Source organism: Rhinoderma darwinii, chromosome 4, assembly GCF_050947455.1.
Source record: "Rhinoderma darwinii isolate aRhiDar2 chromosome 4, aRhiDar2.hap1, whole genome shotgun sequence".
Taxonomy (NCBI): domain Eukaryota; kingdom Metazoa; phylum Chordata; class Amphibia; order Anura; family Rhinodermatidae; genus Rhinoderma; species Rhinoderma darwinii.
In genome coordinates this window covers 138760261-138779598 of record NC_134690.1, presented here as the reverse complement: position 1 = coordinate 138779598, position 19338 = coordinate 138760261, and the positions used below count along the sequence as shown (strand labels likewise).

The 19338-nt window shown below is 40.7% G+C and overlaps 1 protein-coding gene across 14 annotated transcripts in view; it reads left to right on the top strand.

The window, feature by feature from the left end:
* TNIK (TRAF2 and NCK interacting kinase) overlaps nucleotides 1–19338 on the top strand; it is a 286263-nt gene that overhangs the window by 36215 nt on the left and 230710 nt on the right. The gene's annotated exons all lie outside the window — the stretch shown is intronic.

Here is a 19338-nt window from a genome sequence, read left to right as displayed (position 1 = left end):
GTCGTGCGTCTGTGTCAACAGAAACCAAAAAACCCCAACGCCTGGGTTTGGTTGGAGAGACGTGAACTCTCTTCCAAACTGTTTATTGCCGTGACCATCATCGCTGGCGAGAGGCTCCATCCGGTTTCTGCCTATCTGGACTCTGGCTCTGCAGCTAATTTCATCCGTCAAGACCTTATGGATCTTCTCCAGTTGCAACCTAAAATGCAAGAATTGCTTTTTTTTTTTGGTCACTTTGTCTTCCAAAAATTGAAATAAAAAGTGATCAAAAAGTCGCATGTATCCAAAAATGATACATATAAAAACTATTAATCGTCTCTCCAAAAAATAGCCCTAAGACAGCTCCGTAAACGAAAAAATGTAAAAGTTATGGCTCTTACAACTTTGCTACAGAAAAAATACATTCTCTTTACAAAAGTAATTTTATTGTGCAAAAAGTTGTAAAACATAAAAAAGTTCTATAAACTAGGTATCGCTGGAATCGTACTGACCCGCAGAATGAAGGTAACCTGTAGTTTATAACGCATGGTGAACGCTGCATAAAAAAAAACTATGCCAGAATTGCTGTTTTTTTATTACCTTGCCTCCCAAAAAAAGGATAACCAGTGATCAAAAAGTTGCATGTACCCCAAAATGGTACCAATAATAGCTACAGCTCTCATACCACTACTTCTATGAAAAAATAAAATTAGTTAAGGCTCCAATAAGTCAGGAAAGAGAAATATGCAGTTGTGCCAGCCCCGAGGGGAACATTTCTTCTGTTTCAAGATGTGATTTATCAAGGCACTAAAATTAGGGAACCAGGAAGGATGGGGCCCAAACATCCGCTGGAAGCGAGGGTGCCCATATTATACCAGGAAAACACTTTCCCAGTAAAATTCCTCAAACTGCAAAGGTGCGGAGTGTGGACCAAATGGGAGATAAGTAAGGACACCATTTATCAGTGCGACACCGGCCTGTGCAGAAAGGATTCTTCACAGTGTAACAAATATTTATGGATTATTTTATTGTTTACCCCATTATTATACCACCTGACTATGCCCCTAATATACTCTGGCCAGCTTACATATGCCCCACATTATAAACTGAAACACCAGTAAAACTCCAAACAAAACTACTACCAAGCAAAATCCACACTCCAAAACCTAAATGGCGCTCCTTCCCTTCTGAGCCCTACAGCGTGCCCAAACAGCAGATTACTTCCACATATATGGCATCACCATACCTGGGAGAACCCTTTTAACAATTTGTGTGGTGTGTGTCTCCAGTGGCACAAGCTGGGCATGATATATTTCCCACTGAAATGTCACATCTAGGAAAAAAAAAAATTTTTTACTTTGCACCATCCGCAGCGCAATCATTTATGGAAAAGACCTGTGGGGTGAAAATACTCACTACACCCCTTAATAAATGCCTTGAGGGGTATAGTTTCCAAAATGGGGTCACTTCTCAGCGGTTTCTTTTATTATTTACCATCAGAGCCTCTGCGATTGTGAACCAATACTGTGTAAGTTGCCAACTTAGGCCTCAATTTCGCATGGTACTCTCTCACTCCTGAGCCAGGAGTCGATAGTCCAGGCAAAAGATTAGGGCCACATGTAGGGTGTTTCTAAAACTGGGAAACACAGCATAATAATTAGAGAGCTGTCTTGTTAAGGTGGCACAAGTTGGCACTACATATTGGCATATCTATTGAAAAAATAAAATTTTCACTCTGCAACATCAAGTGCACACTAATTTCTGCAAAACACCTGCGGGGTTAAAATGCTTGCTACACCCCAAGGTAAATACCTTGAGGGGTGTAGTTTCTAAAATGGGGTCACTTGTGTGGGGTTTCCGCTGTTTTAGTCCCACAGGGGCTTTGCAAATGGGACATTGCAACCAGTAACCAATCCAGCAAAATCTGCACTCCAAAAGCCAAATGGCGCTCCTTCCCTTTGGAGCCCTGCCGTGTGCCCAAACAGCAGTATATGACCACATATCGGGTATTGCCGTACTCAGGAGAAATTGCTTTACAAACATTGTGGTTCTTTTTTTCCTTTATTTGAGAAAATGAATTTTTTTTTAGCTAAAGCTACATCTTATTGAAGAAAAAGGATTTTTTTTTATTTTCACTGCCCAATCCTAATAAAATCTATAAAACACCTGTGGGGTCAAAATGCTCACTACACCCGTAGATGAATTCCTCAAGGGGTGTAGTTTCCAAAATGGGGTCACTTGTGGGAGGTTTCCACTGTTTTGTCCCTTCTGGGGCTTTGCAAGTGTGACATGGCCTCCACAAACTATTCCTGCTAAATTTGAGCTCCAAAAGCCAAATGGCGCTCCTTCCCTTCTAAGCCCTACCGTGTGTCCAAACAGCCATTTAGGACTACATGTTGGGTGTTGTTTTAATTGGGAGAAATTGCTTTACAAATGTGGCAGTGCTTTTTCTCCTTTTAGTCCTTGTGAAATGAGAAAAAATTAGCTAAACCTACATTTTTTTTGAAAGAATATATATTTTAATTTTCACGGCCTACTTCTAATAATTTCTGCAATAAACCTGTGGGGTCAAAATGCTCACTATACCCCTAGATGATTTCCTTGAGTTTCCCAAATGGGGTAACTTTTGGGGGATTTCCACTGTTTTAACACCACAAGAGCCCTTCAAACCTGACATGGTGCCTAAAATATATTCTAATAAAAAGGAGGCCCCAAGACTCACTAGGTACTCCTTTGCTTCTGAGGCCAGTGCTTCAGTCCATCAGCACATTAGGGCCACGTGTGGGATATTTCTAAAAACTCATGAACCTGGATAATAAATATTGAGTTGCATTTCTCTGGTAAAACCTTCTGTGTTACAAAAAAAATCGATTAAAAATGAAAAAAAAGGAAATTTGTACATTTCACCTCTATGTTGCTTTAATTCCTGTGAAACGTCTAAAGGGTTAAGAAACTTTCTAAATGCTGTTTTGAATACTTTGAGGGGTGAAGTTTTTAAAAATGGGGTGACTTATTCGGGGTTTCTAATAATATATAAAGCTTTCAAAGCCACTTCACAACTGAACTGCCCCCTGTAAAATAGCCTTTTGAAATTTTTGGGAAAATGTGAGAAATTGCAGCTAAAGTTCTAAGCCTTGTGGCGTCCTAGAAAAATAAAATGATATTCAAAAAACAATGCCGATCTAAAGTAGACATATGGGGATGTTAATTAGCAACAATTTTGTGTGGCATAACTGCCTGTCCTTACAAGCAGATACATGTGTTTTTCACAATTAAATACTGAATGTATTGAGCAAATTTTGCCAGTAACATAAAGTCCAATGTGTCACGAGAAAACAATCATAGAATCGCTTGGATAGGTGAAAGCTTTCCGAAGTTATTGCCACAAAGTGAAACATGTCACATTTGAAAAATGAGGCTCTGTCAGGAAGGTCAAAAGTGGCTAAAGCGGGAAGGTGTTAAAAGAGCTGCAGGACTTTCTGGCAGGTACTGGTTGTGTGGTGCATGTGACAACAATCTCCCGTATTCTTCATATGTCTGGGCTGTAGAGTAGGGTGGCAAGACGGAAGCCTTTTCTAACAAATAAAAACATCCAAGGCCGGCTATGCATTGCAAAGACCTACATCAAGTCTGCCAAATGCATGTGGGAAAACGTGTTATGGTCTGATGAGACCAAGGTTGAACTTTTTGGCCATAAATCCAAAAGGTATGTTTTGCGCAAAGCCAACACTGCACATCACCAAAAGTACACCATACCCACAGTGAAGCATGGTGGAGGCAGCTGTAATGATGGGGTAGGGAGACAGACAGGTGAGCCCTAATCTACCCGCCACTCAGTCCCTGCCTACTTGCAACGACCCGCCCTAGGCGACTGGGTACAACTGGGCGACAGTCCCTACACTCAATAGGTGCACAACAGACAAACCGACAAGGGTACAAAGAAGCCGGGGAAATGGGGAAGTTGCCCACGGGAACACCGTGAGCAACAAGCGAGGTGAACGAGACGAGTCAAACCAGGAGATGAGCGAGGTACAAAACGCAGAGCAGAAGAGTGGTCAGTAAAGCCAAGGTCAATAACAAGCAGAGGGTCAGTAGTTCAAGAAGCTGCAGCAGGGCCAGGAAACCAGCGGAGAAGAATCCCAAGCAAAGGAGGAACAGGAAAGGCAGGTATAAATAGACCGAGGGCGGGAGCTAGCTCCGTCTGGCCAGGCTGTGATAGGCTCTCCCACTCCTAAGCCTGCCATCCTGAGTGGTGGAAGATGGAGCCAGTCTCACAGACATAGAAGCAGGTGCAGACTGATTACCTATGGGCGTTGACACAGAAGCTGTGTCTGGCAGATCCTTTACAGCAGCATTATGCTTTGGGGCTATTTTTCTTCAGCTGGAACTGGGGGTTTAGTCAAGGTGAAGGGAATTATGAACTGTTCCAATTATCAGTCAATATTGGCGCAGAACTTGCAGGCCTCTGCTAAAAAGCTGAAAATGAATTTCACCTTTCAGCACGACAACGACCCAAAGCATACCTCCATATCTACAAAAGAATGACTTCACCAGAAGAAGATCAAAGTTTTGGAATGGCCCAGCCAGAGCCCAGACCTGAATCCCATTGAAAACCTGTGGGGTGACATAAAGAGGGCTGTACACAAGAGATGCGCCCGCAATCTGACAGATTTGGAACGCTTTTGCAAGGAAGAGTGGGCAAACGTTGCCAAGTCAAGATGTGCCATGCTGATAGACCTTTACCCAAAATGACCAAATGCTGTCATAAAGACAAAGGGTAATTCAGCAAAGTATTAGTTTAAGGGTGTGTGTGTGTGTGTGTGTGTGTGTGTGTGTGTGTATGTATGTGTGTATATATATATATATATATATATATAATCAAGCAATCAATCATTAAAATACGGAAAAGTATTGAGACCAGATTCCCTCTGCAGATAAAAAGCCAAAACAAGAATACTATTTTCAGTTTAAATACTTCTATAAGGGCAAAATTAAAAAAATCTAAAGAGAACTTGTCACTAGGTCTTATAAGTTGACCTGATTCCAGCGCTGTGTTTTTGTTTTTCTCCTCTTGACCCCCTCCCCAGTTCCAGCAAATTAGCATACAGGGAGCCAACACAAAAGTGGACCATATCTCTGGAACGGGAATCCAGGAAAAAAATGAAAACCGTGCTGGAATCAGGGAGACAGCGCTGTTCAGGTCCGTAAACCAGTTCAACTTATATGACCTGGTGACCGGTCCTCTTTAAGGACATTTTCAGAGTAAAGAAGATATGTTAGTAACCGGCCATTCTTTAGCAGTGTATTCTGCATTAGGCTGGGTTCACACGACCATGTTACGTCCGTAATGTACGGAACGTATTTCGGCCGGAAGACCCGGACCGAACACACTGCAGGGGGCCGGGCTCCTAGCATCATAGTGATGTACGACGCTAGGAGTCCCTGCCTCTTCGTGGAACTACTGTCCCGTACTGTAATCATGATTACAGTACGGGACTGTTGTCCTGCAGCGAGGCCGGGACTCCTAGCATCGTACATCACTATGATGCTAGGAGCCCGGCCCCCTGCAGTGTGTTCGGTCCGGGTCTTCCGGCCGAAATACGTTCCGTACTTTACGGACGTAACATGGTCGTGTGAACCCAGCCTTAAGGAGTATCTTCAGCAGTAAGTTGTTAGGTGCAACTCATCAGAACTTGCACTTTAGAAAGCGGACAGTCGCCTCATTACCTGAAATCACCTCTGAAGTATTAAAACATGTGCAAACAAGTGGAAAGGATCCTTTCCTAGCAGAGCCTGCTCTATTTTTACCTCTGACAGAAGCAGCGCTCCGCAGCATAATTTATGACAGTAGGAAAGCTTTATAAGTTATTAATTCTCTAGCTATATAGTGTAGTGCTCACCCACTGTAGTGTCTTGTAAACCACAAAAATTCAGGCCAATAGTGTTTTATAATGACACAGCGTGCGGAGTTAACACATTCAGAATCCTTTCTTTTCATGCAAGAAAAGAACTTGGGCACAACTGGCTTTTAAATGTTGCCTTTCTTAACATGCATAAAAAGCTCCACGAATATTGAATTTTACTTCTGGTCGCAAATAAAAACCAATAAAATACATCAACATTTTACTGGGAATCCATCATCAAAAAATAACTTTTTATAAAATGATTTAAACAAAATTATGAACATATTTTTTTTACATTTTACAGCTTTTTGTTTTCTTTTGACTTTATGTATAAAAATCAATTCTGATCAGGAACGGACATACTATATGGTCAGCCTAGGCCACTGCAAAGGTGCCAAGCAGGTAGGAGGGACCTCTTTCACCATAAAAACAGCTAGAGACTTCCTACTGTGTTTTTTGGTTCCCCCCCCCCTCTTCTCTCTTTTTCTATTTCTCTTTTCTGCTTAAATATTTGTCTTTTAATATTACCACTATTATATATAGTGATGCTACTTTATTAGGCACTGATCAAGACAGTCGGCTGCATTTCATAATGTATATTTATAGCTTATAACTAACCTTGGTGACCGAACTTATTCTGATACACTCCATATGCCCTATGTCTTGTATACTTTGTTCATACTTTTATTTCATGTATTACAGATTATATGTATGGTCCAGTTTCATACTGATGCATATGTTAAAATTTGATCATTTTATTTTGTGCTAACTCATATGGATGCTTCAATTACGTCTCTGTATTCTACTTGTTATACTTCTGCTCAGACTTACAAAAACTCAAAAAAACTGACAAAAAAAAACCAACTTCCTACTGTGTATTACATTTCATGTAAGGCCCTCTTCATAACGCTTTTATAAAATATTTCTATTGTATACATCACTCCCGACGTAGGCAATAAATGTGTCTATAGGGCTCCATTTGTCCGAATGAGGCCAAAATACTGTCCCTTTGGCCTCTATTGGGCTGGTATATGTCAGTATACCTTTTTTGGAAGGATGAAATAATATAGTAGACTACGCTTTTTTTTTTTTAACACGGAAGCCTATGGGTGACTAATGCCAGTGTTAGGCATCCATGACAGGTTTACGCTAAATGTATTTGTTGGGATGCTCCAGTGACATACCAGTCCATTTACGGACTGGTATCTTACTGGAGCTTCTGGACAGTCGCTCTGCCCGGGGACTCCAGTACTTTGGAAGCTGCTGACATAAGTGCACAGAGTACAAATGGTTTCCGTTTGTGTTCGTTGTGTAAGGGTTCTGTCATTTTGACGGTATTAATACCATAGTCGACTGTGCTATTCATTCTGTCAAAATGACAGGACCCTTACACAACGAAGACAAACAGAAACCACTTGCGCCGGATCCGTCACCATTGAAATCAATGGTTATGCAAACAGAAACCTATGGTTTCCGTTTCTCAGTCAGGGTTCCGTTCGTGCGTTTCCCTGACAAAAAAGCTCAGACGGAACCTCTGAACGGAGCCCTGGCGCAAATGTGAACGAAGCCTAAGAATGCCACTTCCCGGTCTTTCTCCAGGTGACTGACTGAGTCTGGGGCACAATTTTAGTACCATGAGCACTCATTTACTGATGCTTATTTACAGATAATGCAGTAAGGATATATACATCTCCAATGTGCTGTCATCCAACAAAGGTCCTAAAAATAAGAAGGAAAATAGTTAATAAAAATACTGTCAACTACAAGATTAACATGGATGCTCTAGCGTGGCTGAGCATGTATCTTAATTTCAATGGGTAGAGGGGAAAAAGCTGCTGCCAGACGCCAAACAGAGGATCAGGCATATTGACATCCAGCATGTCTGATCCTTCTTTCCCCTGACATCTGCCATTGGGGGAAGAGTCGAAAGGCCTCTATACAGAGATCATTTGGCGTTCCCACTGAGTTTGGACAAGTTCTTGTCTATGGGCACGTTTAGTCTCAACGTACATAATTAACCTGCATTAGTCAACCATTGGTGCCAGACCTGTTGTTCATTTTTACTCCTGTGAAGATGCCATCTATAAGATTCCCAAAAAAATTACAGGATAGCCATTCCCAACCTTATTACCGTGGGAGAACCGCTTTAACAATTTTTTTTTCACTCCTGGGGAACCCCTACTCCAATTTCTGCCTCACAGAAACTTGGTGTTTGGATGGGTAAAGCATTCTATAATTCTTGCCCAGCGCTATATTCTGGCTGAGATCTGTTTTGACTGGGGGCTGAAACATTCAATATTCGTGTTATTCTTGTATGCTGACGTTGAAAATGTATGACATCTGCATAGGTAGGTTCATAACTTTAGACTGCTCTACGATCTACAGTTACTAACCAGATTTCAGTTCCATTTATTTATTTTTTTTTTTTAAATATTTCGATGTCCATTATAAACTTCCTTGTTTGCCTCACTTTCCTGTTTCTTTGTCTCAGTAACTGCTTATTTTGGCAGTTGTCTATATATCCTGGATAATAGTATATACAACTACAGAATACCATTTTGACAACTCTTGATCTATGAAGAATGTTGTTAAAGCAGGAAATCAAGTATTTTAGATTGCCTTCAATAATGCAGGGAATGTTGCAGGTAGGTTAGTGTGGTATTTAAGCTATATATATATATATATATATATATATATATATAAATAGATGACAAGCAGAAGGTGAGACGGAAATAGATTTTTTTTCTTCATAGTTTGTAGTTGATAAGTACATAACTGGCAGGGTAGTTGGCATATCCGCTGTAATGTGGGGCAATGTCTGAGAAGGCATACCACCGCTCCCGCATGGCCAAAGGTAGACCAACTTGGTCCCATAGAATACGTTCAGTGTGTGTAGTGCTTTCTCCAACTTAATTCTTACAGTTTCTTGCTATATATGTTAAAGTGGCCATAGATGTTAGCCTGGAACACCATTTTGAAAATGTTAATCTAAAAAGGTCTAACAGTTTTTGCTGATTTCATTTTAGAATATATTTTTTGGCGGGTCCGAGCTCCGCTATCTGCTCCAAATACTCTGCATAACTTTAGTATTAAATGATAAAACTCTGGCTGCCTGCAGTCTTCAATAGAGTTGCTTGGAAACTTACCCTATACCAGTGGTGGTCAACCCATTATACTATTGGGGCTTCAGATGCAGCCTACGACTTCATCCATGGGCTACACTTTACATTAAGTGTTCCACATTCCCCATTTGAAAAGGAGAGATGGCCGCCCATGTGCAGAAATTGTTCATTTTGGTTAATTCAAATCATAGAAACAACCAAATGTGAACCTGTTGTTGGGATCGGTGAGGGTCCCAGTAGTCAAACCCCAATCAGACATTTATGGAATATCTAATCGGAGTAGAATTATATCTGAAATTGGAGAAATCACTAGAAATTAGAACTGTTAATACATTTTTAAGGATCAATACCTTGACTATTACTGGTTATGACAGCGATGCCATGGGTGTTTCGAATTTTGGAATCTGGAAAAATCTATCCGTGTATTTGCATAAACTGGTCACACATTACTAAGCAATGGGTCATTGGTCATGAGAGCTCTTGCTTTTAAGGGTATGAGACCAGAACAATGTGACTGTGGTAATGGCAATAGATGTTCAATACTATTCAGTATATTGTCACAGACAGAACACTTTTGTGGTGAATCATTGTCTGTTATTTTCCAGACAAAAACAGGCTAATATTTGATTTTGTTATCGATCCTTTAGATCTTATACGACATCGTTTTAAATACACAATGTAATGAATTCTTTAAATCTCTAGCACCTAGATCTGTTTTGTGGCTTAGACTAATGTAACATGTTTTTCCCACTAGTGACTGTTCTTCCTTTTGCACGAACTCCCATTACCTCCAATAATTTATTCATTTCATTCCATATGTACGTAAAAGGTCATAAATATTGATAGTTGCTTTTGAAACTTTGAAGAAGCTTTCTAATGCACCTTTGCATTTCTTGGAAGTCTACAGCAGTGATTACCAAAACGGTCATTTCCCATTCTATTTTTTAATTCTTCGGGGACAATTTAGACTTACTTAGGTAACTCTTTAATAGCAGTGCGGTAGAATGTATGCCCACTGTTTTCTGCATGATTTCTTTCCTGTAAATTTAGTAGCTAAATGTGCTCAGACTTGGAAGTTTAAAGAAATGGCTAGCCAAGTCCTCCGGCTCAGTCTGCATACTGTCACGAGAAACTCGGCTCATTACAACAAGGATTTCCGCATTCAAGCCAAAAATGTAATAGCCACTTTGTAGTTAAAAATTAGATATGTTTCTTTAATGGCATTAAATCAAATGGTTTTACTGTCAATGTGGGTATGATAGGTGGATGGGGATTAAAATTTTTTTTTTTTTAGGATCCGCTTTAGATTCAGGACTAAAATAAACTTCTGCAAGGTACAGAGTTTAAACTGCTCCATGTTTGGGCTTCTGCATTCTTAGGAGCTTTGCTGTCCTCATTCGTTATTAGTTTGGGAGAGCGGACGATCAACCTCTAGAGGTACCCGAATTGGCCACCCCTAATGGTTGTGATTTTATTGCCCTTATGTCCTGGACAAAAACAAGAGTAACCACAGACTTCGGTTAGTCAGCTTAGTTTAGATCTAGTTGTCCCAAAACTTCAATAAATGTAATAACATACCTTGTATTTGAGGTGGGAAAATTGGTTAAGGGGGATGTTGTCCATTGACCATTGAATCCATGGGGATTGACGTCATGTTGGATGTAACTTAAAGGGATAGTCCAGTTAAAAAAAAAAAAATCACCACTGGAAAGGTGATAACTGCTAAATGGGTAGGGGCTTAACCACTGGTGCTCCACCGATCACTGTAATGGGGGACTTGCATCTCCCGTCCCCCCCCCCCCCCCACCAGCTGCAAGGCTACAGCCAGGAGGAGTTGAATGGAGCCATGGTCGAACATGCGACCTGCTGCTACACTCAGTGTTATGGCACTGACGGAAACTGCCAAGCGGTTGGACCCTGGTGATTTTTTGATCTGATTTAGCATATTCTTGACATATTAAAGGAGGAATATAACAGTTTTTTGGGTTCCAAAGTTCCAGTAATTTTAAATGAAAACATCCTCAGGATCAGCAATAAACTTTTAGATCAGGAAAAGTCCATGTGGAGCTATTTAGCTAACTTGGGTAATAGAATGGCCAATGAGTCAAGACACAAGCTATAATGTTGCCAAATGAAGATCAATGACTTCATCATTAGTAGTCACTAGTGAAGAGCCCTGGCTAAAACTATCTCTACTTAATGAATTGCTCCCAGAAGATCACAAGATGCAGAACGGGCACATTTGCAGATGACTAATAGAATCTTAAAAGAATGAGAAATGGCTGACTTAAGCAACTTAGAACTAAAATAAATAACAGAAACGTGAATAAATTATGTATGTTCAAGTAAGGTATAATAAAAGGCATCAGATCATTAAAGGGGTTGTCCAGTTTTACAAACCCATATTCTACTTTTCTAAGAAATTCTTAGCTACTAGTGGAAGATGCTCCTCTCTTGGCCAGAATCGAGAGCAGTTACAAAGAGCATCTCTCGCTCTGGAAAACCTGTCCTGTCTGGCATTACAGGGGTGACAAATTTATTTCAAAAGGCACTGTGTAATGCTTGATTTCCCCTGTGGTGGCGCTGCAGGGAAACTGGTTTCCCCACAGATAGTCTGATCGCTGGTGGTTACAGCAGGTAAACAGTTTGTGATCTGCTTTTTGTCAAGGGACTCTTCTAACAAATAGGAGTTGCCTAAAGCAGACAACCCCTTAAATAATTAAGAGCTGTCTATGTTATTTTTTATCAATATCATTAGGAGGTTGTATGCGACGTAGCACTGATGACATTGAAGTGATGCGTCACATATTAGGCCCTGTCACTGCTCGGCGACAGGACCTTGTATGAGCCACGCTGGAATGCTGAGAGGATCCAGAGGGGGAGAAGAGGAGCAGTGAGGTAAGAATATTTTTTATGTTATGTTCTATGTGGGGGGAATGGATGGCGCATGGCCGTGGATGTTGTGACACAATTGTGGCGCCCGCCTGAAAGATGCAACACCTTTTAATAAGATCAAACCAAAGAAGACCAAAATGGGAGAATAAAGACCAGAAAAGTTTCTATATATGTATAACAGATAAATTTTATTTTCACATCTTAAAAAACATGAATGTTAGACATATATAAATATAAAAGATGACGTCAACATAAAACAAGTACAACGCTGCAATTGGTGGTAAGTAATAGTGAGTAACCTTACTCTAAAAATACATGTCCGTTCTAGTAAGATGCAAAGAGTGTCAGTAACCCAAAAGGAAAAGTAACCTATCTGATGCTGTGATAGTGATTGGTTACATCAATGACCTGTGTTCAGATACAAATAAAACTATATATTAATGTGAGTATAAGAAAAATACGTTCCAAACGCATAACCGGTAAGTATTCAATATAGTGTAACAGATGTTGAGTATCAGACCTCAGATTTCGCATCAAAAGGAAAGTAAAACAGACAAGAGTTTGCTGTGAACTAGTCAGTTCATGTAAAAACGTACTTATCAATGTAACTGATTCCTGCATGTGTACAGCGCCTCGACGCATGTTTCACGAAGTATTCCTGAGGAGGCGTGGCTAGAAGGATACAAGGGGAAGTGGGTATAGGGGCTTCGGGCCAATAGAAAGTTATTGTGGATACTTCCAGGTGTAAATAATTATTCTAATTACATTTGAAGGAACAGGAAGAGGATGGGTGATCTGGGGCAATCACGTGACCCCATCAGATGATCATACGAGTAGATTGTAGATCCTATTCGCCACTGCACAAGACAGTTCCCACATCCGACCACGTGACCTCGATGAGGGGAAAGGACACCACCCATCGGGATCACGCGATCAGGAAGAGATCCCGCATCCGCACAATAGCGGCGGACATGTTTTTGGTGGATATATACAGGTCCATATAGCATGACCAGAAAGAAATGTTATAGTTGATCATAATATTAGGAGGCAAAGTACCTTTGTTTGAGACAAGTGTAGAAAAGACAAAAACAAGAAAAAAAAACGGAAGCGCTAGTTCCGTTACACCACGGACTACACTGGCAGCCGACAGAACGCATTGACTTTAAGTTTCCGTCAGGGTGTCTATGGTGTACCGGAAACAAAAGTGCAGCATTGTGCGCTACTGTTTTCGGTACTTTCGTCCAGATCTGCGATCGAGGCCCCCAACGGAGCCTCCCACACAGATGTAAGGCCTTATTTGTATTTATGAATACCCATAACTGTACGTGTGGACCTATCACACATCCAAACCGGAATAAATACGACAACAAGTAAAATTTTGTGCCTTGTAATAATAATACTTTATTCAAATGCACATAAAAACATATTGGCCATCAAGACCTAAAATAAGACACACAATTTAAAAATGCATAGATGTGGAGCCCATAAAGGCTATTATAAATGGAATATACTCAGTAGATAACAAAATCGAAATATATAGAGGGTAACTCAGGAAGGCATATACAGATAAAAATATCAACAAAGAGTAGCCATAATAAAGCCTAATCCCAAAAAGCTATACTAACCAGTATATGTCATGTTGAGCCTAGAAATGAACACCACACTGCGAGCCCCGACGCACGTTTCGCGGTAGCTTTATCAAGGGGTATGGCTACTCTTTGTTGATATCTTTACACTTAGGCTGGGTTCACACGACCACATTAACGTCCGTAATGGACGGACGTATTTCGGCCGGAAGTCCTGGACCGAACTCAGTGCAGGGAGCCGGGCTCCTAGCATCATAGTTATGTACGATGCTAGGAGTCCCTGCCTCTCCGTGGAACTACTGTCCCGTACTGAAAACATGATTACAGTACGGGACAGTTGTCCTGCAGAGAGGCAGGGACTCCTAGCATCGTACATAACTATGATGCTAGGAGCCCGGCTCCCTGCACGGAGTTCGGTCCGGGACTTCCGGCCGAAATACGTCCGTCCATTACGGACGTTAATGTGCTCGTGTGAACCCAGCCTTACACGTATACCATCGTGTGGTGTGCCTTCCCCTATCTATACTTGTCCTGGCTTAATTGATCTCTTGTGAAGGCTTGGGTGTAAGTAACACACCTGTGGTATTTGAATCATTTTATCTGTATATGCCTTCCTGAGTTACCCTCTATATATTTCGATTTTGTTATCTACTGAGTATATTCCATTTATAATAGCCTTTATGTGCTCCATATCTATGCATTTTTAAATTGTGTGTCTTATTTTAGGTCTTGATGGCCAATATGTTTTTATGTGCATTTGAATAAAGTATTGTTATTATTACAAGGTACAAATTTGTACTTGTTGTCGTATTTATTCCGGTTTGGATGTGTGATAGGTCCACACGTACAGTTATGGGTATTCATTATTCATTTCGTTTTTGATATGTGTGGACGTTTATTGTAAACGTTCTCGTTTGGTCTGTATCTTCATAGGTATTCATATTATTTGTATTTATCTTGAGTGGCGAAATGTAATCTAAAATTAAATTCTTGTCTGAGACTTTATGGCAGGGTAGATTACAGAATTTCAGCGGTTACCTCCGTATAACTTCCTATTTTCTCTTCCACAAAAACCATTGTGAAATAAACAAATTGCTACAGAGTCTGTTACTTCGGGAAAATCCACCATAATATAATATAGAAAATACTCAGTCCATTCCAGGCTTGACCATGGAAAGCAATTAAACCTCAAAATTAAAGCTTTAGGGTATGTTCACACGCTTAACAAAAAATATCTGAAAATACGGAGCTGTTTTCAAGGGAAAACCGCTCCTGATTTTCAGACGTTTTTCGCTGCGTTTTTCACGGCCGTTTTTGGAGCGGTATTCAATACTGCACTTCTTTTGACGAGCCGTCATTTTACGCGCCGTATTTTGACAGTGACGCGTAAAATGACAGCTTGTCTGCACAGAACATCGTAACACCCATTGCAAGCAATGGCCAGATGTTTGCAGACGTATTGGAGTCGTCTTTTACGCCTCGAATTACATCGGAAAACGCCTCCATTACGTCTGAAAATAGGTCGTGTGAACATACCCTTAGGGTAACTTTACAGTCACCAAACGGCAGTCTGTTCCCAGAGCAGCTAAATACCTCTCCGCAAAACCGTGTGCAATTTACCGCAAATTGCTTCTTTGAGCTGCAGATTTTAGCTGCATTGCTTCTACTAGGTGGAAAAAGTTTTAAAAACTTGCGGAGTTGCAATTAGCCGCACGACAAAAAGACTGTGCCATTCGGCACGTGTGTAGTTAGTGTATGTTCACACGACAGCGTAAAATACGTCTGAAATTACAGAGCTGTTTTCAGGAGAAAACAGCTCCTGAATTTCAGATGTTTTTAAAGTGCATCCGTTTATTGCGGCGTCCATTTCGGACGTAATTGGAGCTGTTTTTCAATGGAGTCAATGAAAAATGGCTCCAATTACGTCCCAAGAAGTATCCTGCACTTCTTTGACGCGGGCATAATTTTACGCGCCGTCTTTTGACATCGACGCGTAAAATTACAGCTCGTCTGCACAGAACATCGTAATACCCATTGCAAGCAATGGGCAGATGTTTGCCGACGTATTGGAGCCGTCTTTTCAGGCGTAATTCGAGGCGTAAAACGCCTCCATTACGCCTGAAAATAGGTTGTGTGCACATACCCTTACCCTTAAACAAGTGATATATCTCTCCTTATAAATATTCTAAGTTTACATTGCGTGTCTTGGTCTTTTAGGAGTCTTGCCATTTCTTTTTATTCTGTTATAGAGGAGCTGTCACACTTTGCAAGAATTATGTTTTGTTTTTTGCTCAAGAGGCATCGCCAGCTGCTCTTCTGCCCATTTGAATCTTTCGAAAAAAGGCTTTGAAATGCTAGCTGTGTTGTTTATGTCTGCAGTGTGTTCCCTCATCTCTTTAGGTGGTAAATACAGTGCAATTATTTTATTGGGAAATCGCAGCAATCACAAACTGCCCTGAAACTGACCACCTTTTATTTTTATTTTTTTATTGTGTAGGGAAATGGAAATGTTGAATGATTGAATGATTTTGGCAGGACCGGCTGACTATATTAAATTTGTATGAGGTCACCAGACTCTTCCCCAATGGCAGATGTCAGGGGGGTAAGAGGGATCGGGCATGTTGGATTTCAACATGCCAGATCCTTTGTTCCCACTGAAGATAAGCTGCTGCCAGAGGGTACTGGCAGCTGCTTATTCCCCTTTCTTGATTGAGAAAAACATGCACCCTTGGCCGATTTTTATATAGCCACCTTCAGTACGGTTTAGAAGAGCTGCAGGAGATACGGATATTGCGGCTATAATACGGACGCTAATATTCGGCTACGTTAAAGCCATATGTATCCAGCTTAGGGTCACTTTCAAACGAACGTATTTTGCATCAGTGTTTGTAAGCCAAAACCAGGTTCCTCCATGACGCCCAATTAATTAACCTTGTGAAGACTTTTTTTTTTTTTTTTCTTTCTTTTTTATATAATCCTTATTTATTAATGACGGAAGTTACAGGCCCAAAGCTGGCAGCATCTCGGCTCCTGTGTCTTCAACAAAAAGCTTTTAATTTTTTACTTCAGTGTTGTAAAGATCCAAATCACAATTCACATCCGTGTTCTCATCCTATCTGGCTTTAATAACGGCATGTATATGTGGATTTTGAGTTGAATGGGGTTGTGGATAAAGATTATGGTTTAAAAATCAAGACCCGTAGAACAACGAAAAGAACATATTGATATGGGAATACACTTGAGCGTGACATGATTAAATTTATACATTTCATTTTATTTTTTTCCATTTTGTGTCAACACTAAATTATTACTTCTGGTAGTTCCACTTTAATGGTAATTTATCCACACGATAGGGGATAAATGGCTAATTGCTGAATGCCCCACCACTGGGACTCTTCGATAGACAACCCCTTTAAGAGACAATACAGAACAAAATGGCTGCAGTTTGTATATATGTGTGTGTTTTTTATATCCCTGCATGCTACCTTTTTTTTTTTATATACACTACCGTTCAAAAGTTTATGGTCACTTAGACATTTCCTTATTTTTGAAAGAAAAGCACAGTTTTTTTCAATGAAGATAACATTAAATTAATCAGAAATACACTCTATACATTGTTAATGTGCTAAATGACTATTCTAGCTGCAAACGTCTGGTTTTTAATGCAATATCTACATAGGTGTATAGAGGCCCATTTCCAGCAACCATCACTCCAGTGTTCTAATGGTACATTGTGTTTGCTAACTGTGTTAGAAGGCTAATGGATGATTAGAAAACACTTGAAAACCCTTGTGCAATTATGTTAGCACCACTGTAAACAGTTTTGCTGTTTAGAGGAGCTATAAAATTGACCTTCCTTTGAGCTAGTTGAGAATCTGGAGCATTACATTTATGGGTTCGATTAAACTCTCAAAATGGCTATAAAAAGAGAGCTTTCAAACTCGACAGTCTATTCTTGTTCTTAGAAATGAAGGCTATTCCATGCGAGAAATTGCCAAGAAACTGAAGATTTCCTACAACGGTGTGTACTACTCCCTTCAGAGGACAGCACAAACAGGCTCTAACCAGAGTAGAAAGAGAAGTGGGAGGCCCCGCTGCACAACTGAGCAACAAGAAAAGTACATTAGAGTCTCTAGTTTTAGAAATAGACGCCTCACAGGTCCTCAACTGGCAGCTTCATTAAATAGTACCCGCAAAACGCCAGTGTCAACGTCTACAGTGAAGAGGCGACTCCGGGATGCTGGCCTTCAGGACAGAGTGGCAAAGAAAAAGCCATATCTGAGACTGGCTAATAAAAGGAAAAGATTAATATGGGCAAAAGCACACAGACATTGGACAGAGGAAGATTGGAAAAAAGTGTTATGGACAGACGAATCGAAGTTTGAGGTGTTTGGATCACACAGAAGAACAGTTGTGAGATGCAGAACGACTGAAAAGATGCTGGAAGAGTGCCTGACGCCATCTGTCAAGCATGGTGGAGGTAATGTGATGGTCTGGGGTTGCTTTGGTGCTGGTAAAGTGGGAGCTTTGTACAAGGTAAAAGGGATTTTGAATAAGGAAGGCTATCACTCCATTTTGCAACGCCATGCCATACCCTGTGGACAGCGCTTGATTGGAGCCAATTTCATCCTACAACAGGACAATGACCCAAAGCACACCTCCAAATTATGCAAGAACTATTTAGGGAAGAAGCAGGCAGCTGGTATTCTAACTGTAATGGAGTGGCCAGCGCAGTCACCAGATCTCAACCCCATAGAGCTGTTGTGGGAGCAGCTTCACCGTATGGCACGCAAGAAGTACCCATCAAGCCAATCCAACTTGTGGGAGGGCCTTCTGGAAGCATGGGGTGAAATTTCTCCCGATTACCTCAGCAAATTAACAGCTAGAATGCCAAAGGTCTGCAATGCTGTAATTGCTGCAAATGGAGCATTCTTTGACGAAAGCAAAGTTTGAAGGAGAAAATTATTATTTCAAATAAAAATCATTATTTCTAACCTTGTCAATGTCTTGACTATATTTTCTAGTCATTTTGCAACTCATTTGATAAATATAAGTGTGAGTTTTCATGGAAAACACTAAATTGTCTGGGTGACCCCAAACTTTTGAACGGTAGTGTATGTGTACATTTGTGTGTCAGAAACCAGCTCCGGAATGGGGGGGCAGGCAGAGAAACAGGGATTTTTCAATTTGATTGTGTGTTCTTTCCATATTTGGCTGGAGTGTTAGGTCTAGTTCAGGAATTTTGAGGCAGAATTTGACCTGCCTGCACTTTTTTGACGCGTCTATCGCAGCGGTTTTTGCCCGTGGCCATTGAGAACCGTGGTGAAAAAACGCTTTTTCTGCCTCCCATTGATTTCAGTGGTAGGTCAAAGGCAAGAAAAAAGTTGCCAGGGAAAAAAAAATACTGCCACTGCCTCCCATTGAAATCAATGGGAGGCGATTTCGTCCATTTTTTGGCGCTGATTCCAACACCGTTTCCGCGTCAAAATCAGCACCAATAAAAACTCAGTGTGAACTGGGCCTTAAAATGGAGTTGAATTATCTAAAGAGGCATGGCTTGATCTGGCATGATTTCCATGGCAGGCAGCAGTAGCAATTTCTTGTTTCGACTATTCTGCAACAAACTGTAATCCATTAGTAATATACCGTGTGGGAGATTTATTTATCATTTTATGTGGCAGTCTAAAACCAAAAAAAGGTCGGAGGAAAATGCGACAAATTTAATGAGCTTTGCTTGCATCTTAATAAATTTGGAGTATCTTTGACTGTCCGCGTGCCAGAAATGGAATACTACGCCTACTATGAGCAGACGTAGAATTGCACTATAACTTCTGCCTATTTTCGGTGTGTGCC